This window comes from Erithacus rubecula (assembly GCF_903797595.1).
Source record: "Erithacus rubecula genome assembly, chromosome: 22".
In the NCBI taxonomy this organism is placed as follows: Eukaryota; Metazoa; Chordata; class Aves; order Passeriformes; family Muscicapidae; genus Erithacus; species Erithacus rubecula.
Genome location: NC_136674.1, coordinates 8,961,326 through 8,977,621, shown reverse-complemented (window position 1 = coordinate 8,977,621; position 16,296 = coordinate 8,961,326). Strand labels below are relative to the sequence as shown.

Sequence of the window (16,296 nt, the reverse complement as noted above, 5' to 3'; positions counted from 1 at the left end):
ACACACTTTATTACAGCTGGAAGGCTTTTTTTCCTCAGAGAAGACTGGAAGAATTTCAGAGCTGGTCAGTAGATGCAAAAAGCAGCTCTTAGATGTTAACCCTGAGGTTCCTGATGCCTGGGGATAGCAAGGAGGGAATATATTGGCAGCAAGCTGTCCTTGGAGCAGCTTGCTGAGAATGAACTGAGAAATGCTTCAGCACGTGGTGAAGTTTAATAACCACACTCACTTTTGCAAGTGGACTTTGATGCTCTGCAGGATCAGCATGCCCAGAAACCTGCCTAATTGTCACAGTGTTTATCTCTCCTGCTAAGTTTAATTTTTGCTGTTTAGATGCAGAACTGCCATCTACAAAGCCAAGCAGGGCATCTTTGAACCCAAACCATTGGTGATTTTAATGGCTGAAAAGCAGAATGCTGGGAAGCTCCAAAGATGGCAGGGTGTACTGTGCTGTGGAGGAGAAGAAATGATGTGCAGCTCTGTGATTAGATGTTTTGGGCGGGAGAGGACAGCTTTATGAGCTAAGCACCAGCTTTGCTCACTTGCTGTCAGCCTGGTGCAGAGGGAGGCTCTGGGCACTGTGGGAAAGAAGCAGATCCAGTTCCCACAGGAGGTTTAGAAATACACACTGGGATTTGCCATGATCCTGATTTTTCCATTTAAATGCACCACAATTCAGCATGGATTGCTGGGACTCAAACTCCTTCTCACACTGCTTTCCAGCTCCATGAACAGCCCATTGCAGAGACACAAGTTATTTACTATTGCTCACACTCCCTCTGTAAGGATCAGAGGAAATTACTGGAAGCAAAGCAGAACATTTGGTCACAAAGCCTTGAGAGGATGCATGCAAAAACCCCACAGCCCTGATTTTCTCTTTCTCTTTAAAAAGTTCAGCTGTGCTGCTAAGCTCCAGCTGGGGCCTTTCTCAGTGGATAGACACTGAAGCTTAGTTAAAAACAAGATGCAATGCTATCGGCTGCTCTCTTGTTCCATTTCTACACAGAATGCATTTCTTACACACTGTTGACCACAATCCCTTGAAAAGACTGGTGAGGATTACATATTTTAGATGCCACCTTTTCTTCTACCTCAAACAATACACAGTAGCAAGTGAATTTGGAACAAAAACCAGTTAAAAACAAGCAAAAAAGCAGACACAGAGGGAACACGTGCACATCAAACATTTAACAATTATTTGCTCAAACTGGCTCTTGATTTGCTTTAGAGATTTAATGAATAGCTTGATTCCTTGCTGCCTCACTCTAGCTGGAGCCAGAGGGGCACACACTGCTATTCCAGGAGATGAGCTGGATCTGAGGAGTGGGATGGGCCTTTCCTAGGAAACCCAGCTGGCTCTCCTGCATTCTCTGAGGCCCCCACATTGCCAATTTTCTAACTGAAATCTTAACTGCAAAGAGGTTGGAAATACCAAGAATGGTCTCAGCTGCAACTGAGCACTTGGGCAGTGTCAGTCCCCTTCTGTGTGCAGATAAACTGCACATTCAAGAATAGATTAAATAGATTAGGATGGGGAGAAACTTGCATTTAAAAGGGGCAAAAAAGTAATCCAGTCCACTGCCATGGGCATCTTCTCTGCCTTCCCCCAGTCCCTACATATATGTATGAATATATATAATATATATACACACACACACTATATTGAATATACACACACACACACTATATTGAATAGCCAGTCCTAATCCTGCACCAAAATGCCAGGGAAGATAAAGCCAAAGCAAGATAAATCCAGCACTCTTTGTTTCTATCTTTGTAACAAGAGCTGGTGGCAGTGACAGAGACCTGAGGATAAACACAAATCTGCTATGGTTCACTAACCTTCACTCCACAGTGATTGATAACTGTATTTTTAAGTGCTGCAGGTATCAGGCTCTCTCTCTCTGTCCTGTTTGTAAGAACATGTTGCAATATACTGAGGGATCAGACAGCTTCTCCAAGAGCTCCCATGCTCACACCAGGGCTGGAGATGGCAATGGTAAAGGTGAATATCAACCCAATTTCCCTGTCTCAGCAGCAGCAGCACGGCTGATGGGGACAGCAGGGAAAAGTAAAGGGAATTAAACCCAAAACAAAGCACAGAGCAGGAAAGGGCGTTTGTCAGCACAAAGTGATTCCCTCCCTTTTGTCACACTCACTGGCAGGCCTGGAGAAGTGAGGGCTGCCCTGTAATAGGCAGTGAGAGCTGTCCCCAGGGTGGCAGCCAAGGCCACTCACCCCACGATTAGAGCCTGACAGGCTCTGTCAGTGCAATCTGCTGAACGCCCTGAGTGACAAGAGATCAATATTCCCCACTCTCATGGGTCATCACAGGTGACAGAGGTCTAAGTAATAAAACAGCCCTGCCTGCCTCCTCTAACTTAAATGCTTCCCCAGCCACAATATTTCTTTTTTGTCTAAGTGCCTCAAGCTGAATTCCTCACAGATCGAACCATGGGCTGGGCTGTGGGTTCTGAGGAATTGCAGTGTGCCAGGATTGATGTGGGCCTGGGAAGGCTCAGCAGGCTGGAGACACAGGTTCAAATAAATCACAAAGCAGGGCTCAGTGCTGGAATCTGCCAGCACCACATCCTGTGGCAGCCTGGGGACATGAGCTGCCAGCCCAGAGCAGCTCTCTGCACACACCCAGCACAGCTGCCCTCCTTCCCTGATCTGTGAGCTGCTCCAAAACCATGGGGGAACTGCAGCAATGGCATTATGGTGGCAGCAGAAGAAAAGGTGCTATGCTGGAGATCCAAGGACTAAAGCTCGTGAAGGAGTGGGAAACACTGACCAGTGGGACTTTACAGCATGGAAAAACCTTCCTGCCTTCTCAACACTGGAAATGAGTGTGCAGGTTTGTTATAAATACATATTATGCTATGGGATTTTCACAAATATTAGGGTGGATACTGTATGTGCAGTGTTGAAATGGTTTTCAAGATCTAGTTTTCTTTAGGAATAACATAGGCTGATGAAGTGTGTTTGTAGTTAAGTGAACTGTCTTGGTTGGGTAACACTCTATAAAGACACCTGCTACTGATACACAGCTACCAGCACTGACTGACTGTAGGAATTGAAGACCACAGCCCAAATTAAGACTGATAAGAAAATAAATTAAAACCACAGGTGAGAAATACACATGCTCTAAAACGGGGGTCTGGAGGAGTGGCCATGCAAAACAGTTCCTGGAATATGGAAAATGGTTTGTAGAAAAGTTTGAAAATGTATGACAGGTCTATGAATATGCAACAGGCTAGTGAATTTGAGGGGTGTTTCCAAAACAGAAGGTGGGCTTTGGCTGAATGCCAAACATCTGGCCATTATAACCTTTTGCTTTCCTTTTTTGTCTCATTATCTTTCATTAAACCTTTTAAAATCCACCAGGAAAGTGAACCTTGTTTTTCACAGGTTTAAGGGAAAGCCCTGCTCCATTCCAGTCACCCTCACCCCTGCCACTCCACCTGGTGGGACAAGCAGCTGTGGCCTGGATTTGTTCTGTACAACTGTGACACAGCCACTAACCAAAGAGAATCTCCTGTTCTTCTAAACCCACAGACTACCTCACCCTTAAACAACTTGTTTTACAGCTGTGTGCCAAGCAACAGCTCAAGCTTCAAAAAAACTTAGTGATTTACAGCTCAGAACCCAAATTTAAGGCAGATGAGGAAAACCCCCCATGTTTTAGCCCTTAGGAAATTCCTGCCCCATATTATAATAATATTATTATTATAATAATAATTATGGATGCAAGCCATCGATGTCCATCTGGGATCTGAATGTCATCCAGTTTTTTCAGATGTTTAGAACCAGCTTTTATTGGGAATAATCTCTTTAGCCAAACAGCTTTGCAAACACCAAATTTCACTACATTCCTGGGAGACAGGCAAGTGATGCACACCAATTTATAGGGAATAAATGGAGACACAAAGCAGAGCCAGAGGCACAACTGGACACAAAACCCCATGGGAACGTAATTTCACACTTCAAACTCTGGACAACAAAAATGTCCTGGAAGAGAGTCTCTTCTAGGGAATGACTGTCAGTTGTGAAATTCTGTTTAAACAGGTGGCAGGACGATGCTGTGTTGTTTGGAAATAATTTGGGCACTGTTTACACACCACTCTCTTGATCTAAGTCAGGATAAAAATAGACTGTAATGCTCAAAATCTGTATTTTTACACAAGTTCATCTTCTTTCACTACAAAAAGCAAACAAATAAGTTAATTCTGCTTAAAACAATTTATTCCAACAGTTATTTATAATAATTATATATAATATATAAATTATAATAATTACAGAACTTTCCTAATTAAAAAAAAAGTAACCCAATTCACCTAAGCCAGTGTGGTTTCCACAGGTGAATGCTTGAGTGCTGAAATAATGTATCAGCAGGATTTTTAATCTGTGCATGGGACACTTGACCTGGAATGGCTTGAAACAGAAAAAAAAATAAAAATCCAACAACCCAGTACATGTCAAAACCTTTAAAGGTATCAATGAAATCATCTTCTGTCCAAGAGAAGCTGTGTTCTTTTTATGACCAAGGAGAAAAAATGGAGATGGGAACTCTGTAGCAACATCTATTGGAATACACAAAAGCAGATGAGGAAGCACATTTCCTAAAGAGAAACTGCCCTAACTCCTGGGATAAAATTAGATGTCTCATAAAGAAAAGGTCAACATTCTAATGCAGGATTTGGTTCTTTAACACACTTGACTAGTGGCCAACTCAACCAGCTGGACAAGCACTGTAGAAGAGCATGTGGGAAGGATCTATTTCAGACCAAAGTAATCTTTTTAGTCAGTAAATTCAGCTGATTTTCTGAATGATTAGAGCAAGGCTTGGCTGTTCCCACATCAGTGCTGAGGAAAGGCTGCAGGACAGGAGCTGTGTCAGGATGTGAACCTGCAGAGAACCACAGCCAGCCTGGGGACAGCCTGTGAGCTCCCAGGACAGAGGGGTGGCCATGGAGGGGAGGGCAGAGCAGAACAGAACAGAACAGAACAGAACAGAAAAGAACAGAGCAGAGCAGAACAGAACAGAACAGAACCAGAACAGAGCAGAGCAGAGCAGAGCAGAACAGAACAGAGCAGAGCAGAACAGAGGAGAATAGAACGGAGCAGAGTAGAGTAGAGCAGAGCAGAACAGAACAGAACAGAACAAAGCAGAATAGAACAGAGCAGAGCAGAACAAAGCAGAATAGAACAGAGCAGAGCAGAACAGAACAAAGCAGAGCAGAACAGAACAGAATAAAGCAGAACAGAACCAGAACAGAACAGAGCAGAGCAGAACAGAGGAGAATAGAACGGAGCAGAGTAGAGTAGAGCAGAGCAGAGCAGAACAAAGCATAACAGAACATAAAAGAACAGAAAAGAACAGAACAGAACCAGAACAGAACAGAACAAAGCAGAACAGAATAGAGCAGAACCAGACAGAAACAAAACAGAAAGAGCAGAAAAGAACAGAAAAAACAGAACAGAACAGAGCAGAGCAGAGCAGAGCAGAACAGAACAATTTCAGCCCAGCCCTGCCTGGGGCACTGCTGAGAGGGGATTCCACCAGCAGCTTAGAGATGGGAGGCCTTGTTTCTGTGCACAGCTGCCCTCCTGCTGCTCCTAAAATGCCCATTTTACACTGCACTGTATGAGCTCAGCTAACTCCACGCTGCACAGGGAACACATTTCTCCTCACACTGGAGTTTAGATGCAGATACAATACATAAAAATCGTATGAGAGAGAAACAAAACCCATGAAGCTGTATTTCTTCTCATCTGCTACTCTCTCCCAGTCATCCATCCAGCCTTTTCTTTCCCCCTTTGGCCTCAGAGGCTTTTGACTTTCTCTAGATACAACTCCAGGGTCATTAAAAAATAGAGAATGAAAGCAGAATGGCTACAACAATCCGATAGCATCACATACAGCTCTTAACCTAATTTATTACTGATGATGTAGTCATTAATGTACTCTGAACATGCACTATACACTCCTCTTTAATGAAAAAGTAGCTAGGGAAGCTCATCCAACTTGCTTCAGAAAGTTGAGTCCCTAGAGGCTTACATGTCATCTACCCTTAGATTTATCCAAGACTGAAGGAGATATTTTAAAACACATCTTCTTGTTATTCTGTTAAAAGATAGTTCCCTTGATGCTGAGCCTTGAAAGTTTAGCAGATCTTATTACCAGGAGTGAGCTAAACTGAAGCAATTGGTGTAATGGTTGTTACACTGTGGGTACAACTCACTTGCCATGTTCTCTTCTCATCCACTTTCATCTCAAAGTGTTTACATGAGCAGGAAAAGTTACTGCAATTTTTCTTCTCATCAGCAAGGAGAGAAAAAAAATCTGGCAAAACTAGACTGGAGAAAGCACAAGAAAAGGAACTATGGAAATGAAAGTCATTGGGACAAATTCATACAGTAGTCTGGGAAGATAAGAGGAACTGCAGAGACAAAGGCAACACAGCCCCTCTCCAGACTTCCAGCGAGGATGGAAGTAATTGGCCAACACTGACCAACAATGGAAAGGAACTTTGTAAAAGCCATCACACTTCTCTCCTCATGACCCCACTGATCTGCTGAAGCTGCAGGAGCTCCCAGGACACGCCAGTCTGCAGCCTGGGGATGATCCCATCCTTTAGAAATCCCACAGCAAGCTCAGGGCTCAGGAAATCATGAGCTCCAGGCACAGCAGTGCCACAGAAACAACTGCTAGGGAAGCACAAGGCTTCCTGGGGAATGAGGTAGAAAAAAAAATAAACTCAACAAACCCAAAAATGTGAGAGAAATATAAATCCCCTATCCCAGAACAAATGGTAGATCATATCTCACGCAGTGAGAAGGAAAATCTTTCATCTGGAGAAAGACCAACCACAAGGAAAAACAAATGAGCAATAGGGGCCATGAACAGGTATGTGAGCCTGGAAAGTGCTCAGTGGGAAGTGCTGTTTCCATGGATCAGGAATTAAATAAATCATCCCCCACCTGTCCTACAGGCATGCTAACACCTGTAGAGGAACCACAGCTTTTCCTGCTAAGGAAAGAGCAACAGGGATTAGCTGGATATGATGTTCCCTTCTGCATGCAATTATGGTGCTAAAAGCCAGCAGAAATATTAAAGATGGAGGAAGTCAACACCTCTTCATTTCTGTCTGGTGAACAGCTCTTCATGCTTTCCATGCTTTATCAAATATGGATCATTTCTGCCCAGGAAGGTTAAGTACAGTGCTAAGGTTCCCAGGTTAACTGCACTGCAACTTTGTCAGCATTTCCATTCCTGTCTCTTCTAAAGAATTTAAATACTCAAATCTAAGTGTGCAACTCAAAGCCAGTTTCAACCTGCAGGATCCTAGGCTGGGGGCAACTTTTTTCCTTCTGTGGACACACAACAAAATCTTACTATTAATTTATTCTAGCAGCCCTTTTCCTTCTCCCAAGGTGTAAGGAGCAAAAAGACAAAGATCAGGTTATTTTCAGTGTGGGAGTTCAGACATGACACCGCCCAGGCAGAGCCCACCCCTGTCTGGAGGCTTTGTCCTCTGTGAAACCCTTTGCTGTGACTGCAGCCACAGTCTGGAGGAGTAATCTCTCCTGCTGGAACCCTCTCTGCTGACACCAGAAGGACCATTAAATGTGCTGTGTTAGTCTAAATGGCTCTCAGGTCCCTGTTTACCTAAGTTAGCATTATTTGAACGTGTGCATTTGTGATCCAATTCACCTGGAGCACTGCTCCATCCTACAGGGATAAGACAAGGACATCCCATATGGCAGCAAGGTAGAAAATCTCCTCCAATGCAAACAACCTCTGACCTCTGGGATAATAAATTCTTCTGCAAATGACTGGGCACAGTCCTGGAGCCTGTGTGCAGGGAAGATAAACAGCCCTCTTTGTCCTTGGGGCCAGAAGTGGCCATTGTGTGGAGCTGGCCCAAAGGATTAGCACTGCCATGATTATTTGTGTTATATGAGCTATTTCAGGAGCTAATTGACCCCGGCACAAAAGCCGGGTGAGAAAGGCTTTTGTAGCTAATAGAATGAGCAATACAGAGAAGGGTGAGGTGCTTTGAGCAATTGGGCCACAGTACACAGACACTGACTCAGTTTTAGCTGACAGCATCAAGCAGGGCAATCTAATCTCCCCAGTTAGCACTAAATCAGCCCAGTATAAATGAGCCCATGACAGAACACAGAGAAATGGGACTTGCTAAAAGGATAACTGAGGATAACTGCCTTGTGAAGCATAAATATTGAAGATGTTCAGAGCTCTTCATTGCTGGAGCTAAGCATGCCTGGCAGAGCTGCTGGATACTCAACTCTCTGCTTCTGGAGGGCACGGTGGTAATGTCAGTATCTACACAAGGCATTCTGGAATTATAGATATATGTTCCCTCCTTCCTTCCTTCCCTGTCTTGAGTGCTTAATGGCAAAGGAAAGTATTGACACTGAGAAACTGATGGGACACTTTAAGCATTAAATCATAAAGCAACAACAACAAAAACCAAAGCCATTTTCTCCAGTATGACAGGCATGAGAAGGAGGATGGGCTATGGCTGTAGTGTGCAATCATCCCAAAGTAAACTACTTGCATCTAAATTCACTTGTGAAGAATCACAGAATCATTATGGTTGAAAAAGACCTCTAAGATACTTGTGAAGAATTATGTATTTAAGGGGGAAAAGTGAAGCTGAATTTAGAGCTGAACATATTTTTTGGCATTTAATCACAACTCAGCAAAGCTGGTTTTATCTCAAATTCAGAGCTGAACAGAATAAAGGATACAGTGAAAAAATTAAAGCACCCTGACCTTTCTAAAGCCACTAGAAAAGCTGCTGCAACATAATGCCTTACAAATTTTGCACTAAATATGGTGCACAAGAGAACATAGCCTTGTAAATATGCAACAGAAGAGAAATAATCATATTCATCATTTATTTATTGAACCTACATGGACCCCTCACTGCACTATCCACAAGCATAAAGGAATTAAACAGCACAAAATCCCAGGCAGGAAAAGCAGAATTTATAGGTGCTTCACAAATGGGGTAATGAGGCAGAGAAAAGAGAAGGTCTCTGTGGGCAGACTGAGCCTAAAGCAGAGACAAAGTCAAGCCTGTGTCCCCTGAGCTGACACACTTTAGGATTATTATTCCCTTCATGTGCTCCATCAGTGCCCATGCCCAGGAGCAGCTCCCTGCCCAAACGTGCCCCAGCCTTTCCATGAGGCAAAAGGCTTTCCAGAGCTTTCTGCAACCTCACAGCAACACCCTGAGGAGCAGCAGCAGAGCATGTGGCAGCCCCAGCAGCTGCCAGGACAGAGCACATGTCACTGTGATACTCAGGAGGTCACTGTGATGCCCAGAGAGTCACTGTGATGCCCAAGGTGTCACTGTGATGCCCAGGGGGTCACTGTGATGCTCAGAGGGTCACTGTGATGCTCAGGGTGTCACTGTGATGCTCAGGGTGTCACTGTGATACTCGGGGTGTCACTGTGATGCCCAGAGAGTCACTGTGATGCTCAGGGTGTCACTATGATGCTCAGGGTGTCACTGTGATGCTCAGGGTGTCACTGTGATGCCCAGGAGGTCACTGTGATGCCCAGGGTACCCCCTGCACTCTGACAGCCCTTCAGCCAAGGACACCATCCCAGGGGTGTTCCCCAGGAATGCTCATCTCCAAGGTCTGCACCTACAGCTCAGTGCCAGCAAAGAATGCTTTGGCTGTACCCAACAGCCCCTTTGGCTGTACCCAACAGGTAGGACAGGGAGAGCTTTGGACACAATCCCACCTGTCCTGAGCCAGCCACCAGCACTGACACACTCCAGAGACTGGGGGGCTCTGCAGTTACCTCCTAATTGATTTTAATCCCTTGTACAGAGCCTTTGCTCTGAGCCCAGGCTGTGTTTAACAGCCCCCCATGTGGGTGCTGAGCTCACCTGTCCTGCACCCCCAGCTCCTGGATGCCCTGCTCAGGGACACAGGCAGCACAGATGGCAAGGGTTAAAGGCACCTGCTGCTCCTGGCCTCTGCAAACAGTGCAAACCTGCTTAGCTGAGGTAATGTTTTAAACACAGTTATTTCCATGAAGCAAATCCAGTGTGTAATTCCAGGATTAGACCAGAACCTAAGAAGCTTTCTGTTTTCAGCAAAGTTAGTTTCCATTTCAAAGTTTAGTTAGGCCTTAGAAGTTAATCAAAACACAGGATTTCACAGTTCCACATACACTTGTTACAAGCAGAGAGATCATCAAATTAAAATACATCAATTGTAATGCTGAGAAAGGGTTCTTTACCATTTCCTTTTATTCAAATAGATGAGGAGCAAAGAAGGGGAAAGGAGGAGTTAGTGCTAACATGCAGGTTCATCACTGACACTGCAGTCCTTATGGGAGAGGTTTTACAGGCCATGAGACTTGTAAAGATGTACAGAGATTTAAAAAATATAATCTATTTTTAATGCTTCTGTAGGCATTAATATCTCTACAGACAGTAGGCAATAAGGAGAGAGTCTCAGGAGGCTCCTCCAGAGCACCAACAGATGTAAGAACCTCAACTTTCAGGAGGGAGAACAGAAAGAACCAAGGCTGGATTTATCTCAGACTAGATCCAAACTATGACCCAAGAAATCCCACAGTTGGTTAAAATAAAAATGTCTCAGGTTCAATGTTAAATTTAGCACACTCATAAAAATTAAGGGTCTGCTCTCTTTGGTGTATCCTTCTATAATCAAGACCTCAACTTTTAAAAGAATAACACAGCCATGAGCACATCTTATATTCCCTTAAACATTTCACAATGTTACTAGAAAGAACTCTGCCTAGATTAAAAAAAAAAGTATTGATGTGTTTCTCTACACACCCAAACCAACTGAATCACTGCTTACAATCCTATTTTAAACAAAGAAATTATTAATGCACAAGTCCAACCACCCTCATGGACCAGGGAGGCTGCTGGGACCAAGACAGGACCATCAGTATTTGGGACCACAGGCTTTGTGCTCAAGAGGTGGCACTTTATAAAGGGTTATTCAAACAGATATAAAGGATAGCCATACAAATATTACAGATGGGATTTTCACAAGGATGGGTGGAGTTCCTTTAGTTCTCTTTCTAAAGTGCTCAGGCACAAACAGTGATAAACACTGAATTGAGTGAAGAGAGTAAAAAATATAATGGAAAAAAACCAAGCAACTATTCTTGAGTTACTTACTGATGTCCTACAGGTCATTTCTCTGGTGAAATTCACATTTATTGGTCTAAAAGTTCCCAAAGAGCAGATCTGGCAGTGGAAGGAGCCAAGTGCTACTGCTCCCTCTGCACTCACCAGGGATGGGAGCATGATGTGCTGCAGCCATGCTCCACCACAGCAAACCATGGTCCTTGCTTGAAAGCTTTCCCTGGAAGCTCCAAAGGACTTGCTCATTTTGGGCTGCAAACACTGTAAGAATTTTGGGGAAAACCTTTCTCCTTTCTGTTGAGCCTGCAGGCTGTGTGCCACTCCACACTGCATTTTTCTCTGCAGGAAGGTTTCTGAGAAGCTCCAGACCTTAATGGCAGGTTACATGAGGATTCTTAAGGATTTCCATCCTCCTCCCAGCTGGGTGGGTTCCACAGGATAAACTCCCCTGGCCCAGAGCAAGGCTGGTTCATGCTCATTTAACTGTGCTCTGTCCAACTCAGCTCTGCTGTGTTACCAACTGTGTGCCTGCAAATCAAAGGTACAAATGCACACTCCACAGAATGGCTTACATTAGTGCCATTAATTCCTACTTTCAGCATAATCCTTCATCTGGGAGTTATTCCAAAACATAGGAGTTAACGACACTAATATAAACCATCCCAGTGTAGCATGTGTTTCTTTAGCTTTTATTCCCATGACTAAATGTCTTTTTAATGCACTTTTATTTACCGTGATGGAAATAGTTTTTCCTGCTTTACTCCATCAGAAGTCTGGCTCTGTCACATTAACCCTTTTCTGGGCAAAGCTCTGTAGATGCATTTCCCATTATGACTCCCAAATTAAAACCTTGTGCTGACATTCCAGCAGAGCCCTTTCAAGAGTCCTAATGGGAACCCTGCCCAGAGGGATGGGATGGCCTCAGCAGGCTGTGCCATCTCTGGTGACACGGTGCCCAGGGCTCACCAGCCTGGCAAAGGGAGCCTGGAGGGGCTGAAATGGTTTTTTTAGCAGAGCAGAGAGAGGCTCTGCCCTCCTGCACATCAGCCCTGCCTCCCATCCCCTGGTGAAATTCCACCCAGCTAAAAAGGCAGGGAATGAAGTGCCTCTGGATTTCCTCAGAGGTGTGAAATACAGGCAGAGGGAGGATGTGGATTAGAGGGATGGAGAAAAATACTGCTACTCCCCAAAGAAGGTATGGGGAAATTCCTGGTGAAAAAAATGGTCTTTCACTGGAGGAAGTGGACGAGGAGGGAAAAAGCTCATAAAAACAGCAATAAAAAGAAAGCAAAGTACATTATTTTGTCTCCATTTTGCTTTCCCTTCACTCCACAGTCGCCCCCCAAAACAGAGCCCATCCTGTTCCTGGCCTTCTAAGCTGGAGTCATGTTCATGTTCATGAAGTTTTCCTTTTTTTTTTTTTTTAAATCGTAACTTTTAGAACTAAGGTTAACTTTTCTAGTCCCTTTGTATTCTCCTGTGCCCTCTTTCTGCTGAGCACAAGGCAGGTGAGGAAGAACAGGTAGGAGGAGAAGGTCTGAAAAAAGGCTGAGAAGTAAAACAAAAGCAATTTGCCTCTGAACAGGAAATTAAGAAACAAAGTTTAAACATTCTGAAATGTTCTGCTCTCCCTTTCAGGTTACCTAATGCTGCTCAGTACCAATCTGCTTTTTACAGCCTTTAAAAGGAAATAAAGAGAGCCATCCTTAAACAATCCTGGGGGATTTTCTAGATTGTATCCACGGGGGAAATACCTTCCTGCAGTGACACTGCACTGCATTAACCCAGCCATTCAGCAGACAGCACTTCTCCAGAGTTACACAGAGTATAAACACAGGGCATATGAGCAGCATAAACACGGGACACTTGCCAAAACATAATTCTGTTTGGTAAATCTGAGACTGCATCTGAGATGTTCAAAGAGTCATAAATAACACAGGGGGACCAGCTGCCCCCAGAAGTCAACAGGCTCAGGCCTAATAGCTGGATTTCAATAAATTCAGGCTAAATCCTTACCACAGAAGATGTCTATTGATACCTTCTGCTAAGACTTCAAAAAGCACAAAAGTGTTTCGAGGCTCTCACTTTTTATTATTGAAGAGATCCATTTCAAAAAATTTCTCTATTAAGTAAATTCCTCCATCTGATTAGTTTCTTACAGAAAAAGATCATTTACCCTTGGGTTTAGATTTGAAGCATAAGAGGCTGAACCTGAGATTTTTTTTTGTGGGGAACGGAGAGATTAAGGATAAGTAAGTTTTTAATTTAAATAGAAAATGTTTTGAGTATTAACTGGTTGATCTGAAGGTTCAACGATGAGTGCCGTAGGCAAAGAGCTTGTTCTTTGGCATTGACACCCCTGAGGGGAGCTCAGAGGGAGGGCAGGAATGCAAACCTCTAAACATCACAGATCTGTCACCACAACCACAGAAAATCAGTTAGCATCAGTATGATTTTAATTTTGGCAGCGAGAGAATAACGCCACAGTGAGGGTGAGCATAGTGAATTCTGACAGGATACGAGAGGAAGAAAGAGAAAAGATGTGAAAGGGAATCCAACTCTTCTAGCAGAGCAATCTTGGCTACAGAAGTTAATGATAAAAACATGCATTGCTACTCAAGTGGTTTTTCTCTTGCCCATTAGAAGCTGAAATGGAACCTGCTCAAAAGAAACAGACCTTGTGAAGAACATCCCATCATGAACATTCACATGCATTCAGCTCCAGTAAAGCCCCCCTGATTTTGGAGACCTCCAAGCTCTGTCCCTGCCTCATTCCAGGCAAGGCACAAGGGAGAGGTGCTGATTCCTCATCCACAGGTCCCAGCTCTTTGTGCCAGGCAGAAGCACCAGTGAAAAGAGATATAATAAAAACAATGTTTGATTTATTCCACACAAGATATCATCTCTCCCTCCAGCCCTTGTCCAGCTGATAACCAGAGAGAGCTGCCAGCATGGAGGGGAGTCTGCAAACATCCAGGCTACATTTTTAATTATTTTTTTGATGCTATGAAAGGAGGTTGAGGGATGTAAAACCATCATGAAGCACAGTTTATTTAACCTTGGGCAGTGCAGCAAGGCTTGAAGTGCTGGAGCTCCAGGTGGGCAGGCACAGACAGTTCCCTTTTGGTGAGTGCAAAATGACTTTCTGTCCCCTTCTGACCACCAGTCAAATTGTTCTAGCTCTCCTGCTGATGCAATTTGAGAGTTTGCAGTGCTTCCTTTCCAAGAACCATTTGAGAGCAATACAAATGGTGACCTTCTTTGGAAGGAAGATGCAAGCTGTAACAAAAGTCTCATTAACCTCCAGTGGGGATGTGCTCCTGAGCCCTTGGGGGACACTGGAAATCTCTCCCTCCAAAATTAACACAGAGCCTTGTGATGTTGTGGAGTGAATTACACTTCCTGGACTGTTGAGACCACAATTCTGGACTTCTCAGAAAGAAAAACTCAAGAAAATAAAGGAAAAGGCTCAATCTAAGCTCATGCAAGCACTTGTGGTTTTCTTTTCAGGGCCAAACACATTAGAGCCAAGGTTGTGTTTGCCTGCTAAGGAGCAGGAGCAGATTGGGAGCTTGGAATACCACATGCATGGGTAAGAAATACTTTTTTGGTTTCACCCACAGCTCAGTATTTTATTTGGAGAGTGCAACCCCAGCAGCACTGTACAGGTTTTACACTCCCCAGGTGTTATACCAGGTAAGTGTGGATCCCTAAAGCAACCAGAAAATGGAGATTTATGAGCCTGCTACTACTTCAAATAACACATGCAGCCCTTCATCAAGCAGTACAGACTTAGGTTTGAAAAAGCAGAAATCTTGGATGTATTCTCTTCCCAGGTGAACTCTACTCAGGGAACCTCCACAGGTCTTTAAATCCCTCCCAATACCTGTCCCCTCTCCCCACATCTTCTTCAAAGTGCCCCCTGACCTGGCAGTGGAGTGTGGAGCACCTGTGTGACCCAGGATGGAAACTGGCCCTTCCTTGGGTTTGTTTTGTGTCACTCATCTCTCTGTGGCAGCACTCACAATTCCATGTTTTTTGAAGATGCTCAGGGAAGCACAGCACTGCTCCCAAGGCCCTTGGAATCAAAAGACAGACAGGCACCCAGCTGAAAAAGGGGAAAAAAAGTTAGGAGGGAGAAACAAGGGTGGTACAAGAGAAGTGGTTGTCTTCTCCCTTTTGTCACTGATTCCCCTTAAGAAACAAGATAAAAAGCAGCCAGTGGAGGAAAAAAAAAAAAAAAAAAAAAAAAAAAAAAAAAAAGCGCCTTACTATTCATTTTCCTTGGTACTGAGATCAAAATAAGCCAGTTATGTTTTTTTCCTAAACAGACATACCATAACCTCTACAAAATAAAAAGGAGATGGGATTGCTTTAGCTTCTTGAGGATTTCCTGCAGGAAGCACCCTGGAAAAGGACAGAGGTGACAACATGTGCATTTCAAAATATGTCTCCATGGACATTGAGATTTTACACACTACACTCATATTCTAAAAAAAAGATGACTAAAAAACTAAACTTGAAAAAAAAAAAAAATAGACCAGAGATTCCAGCAGTGTTTTCTCCAGCAAGCAGTAAGTGCACAGTCTGTCTTTCTTAAGTGCAGTACACTCCACTATCAATTTGTGCACTGGACCATTTTTCCTGAAAGTAATATCCCCAAACACAATACAGTGTTTATTTAGCTCTACAATTGCATTACCAGTGCTTCAGAGTTTAAAACAAAATGAAGACAAATCAAAAGACCTTGGTAAAAGAGGAAAGCAAGTATATTACATCAGATTCAGGAAAGCTCCAAGAGGCAGGGAGCACAGGGGACCAGGATTTGTATCCAAAAAGGCAATACAGAGAAGGACCAAGCAAAAATCTGAGGCTTCTATTACCATGAGAACACATGGACTTCTTGTCCTCCATATGGCAGCTCTGCTTTCCCCAGAACTCTGCCTGTTGGCAGATGAGAGATCCTGCTGTTTGCATCTGAGCTGCATCCTCAGGAGCAAGGGAATGGTTTGGTGCAGAGCAGGGAAACACTGTGCAACTCCTAAAGGTGTTGGCTTGATCAAAGCTTCCCTCACCAAAGAGAGAGCTCCATTTTACACATGGGGAAAAACTGAGACTCATAAAG

At 43.8% G+C, this 16,296-nt stretch overlaps 1 protein-coding gene and 1 long non-coding RNA gene across 9 annotated transcripts in view; one reads left to right on the top strand and one right to left on the bottom strand.

Annotated features, from left to right (window-relative positions):
- AUTS2 (activator of transcription and developmental regulator AUTS2) overlaps nt 1-16,296 on the bottom strand; it is a 751,974-nt gene that overhangs the window by 435,998 nt on the left and 299,680 nt on the right. The gene's annotated exons all lie outside the window — the stretch shown is intronic.
- On the top strand, nt 9,523-15,004 carry LOC306811398. Its single transcript, XR_013776667.1, has 3 exons — nt 9,523-9,751; nt 14,682-14,763; nt 14,856-15,004. It is a non-coding gene; the product is annotated as an uncharacterized lncRNA (long non-coding RNA).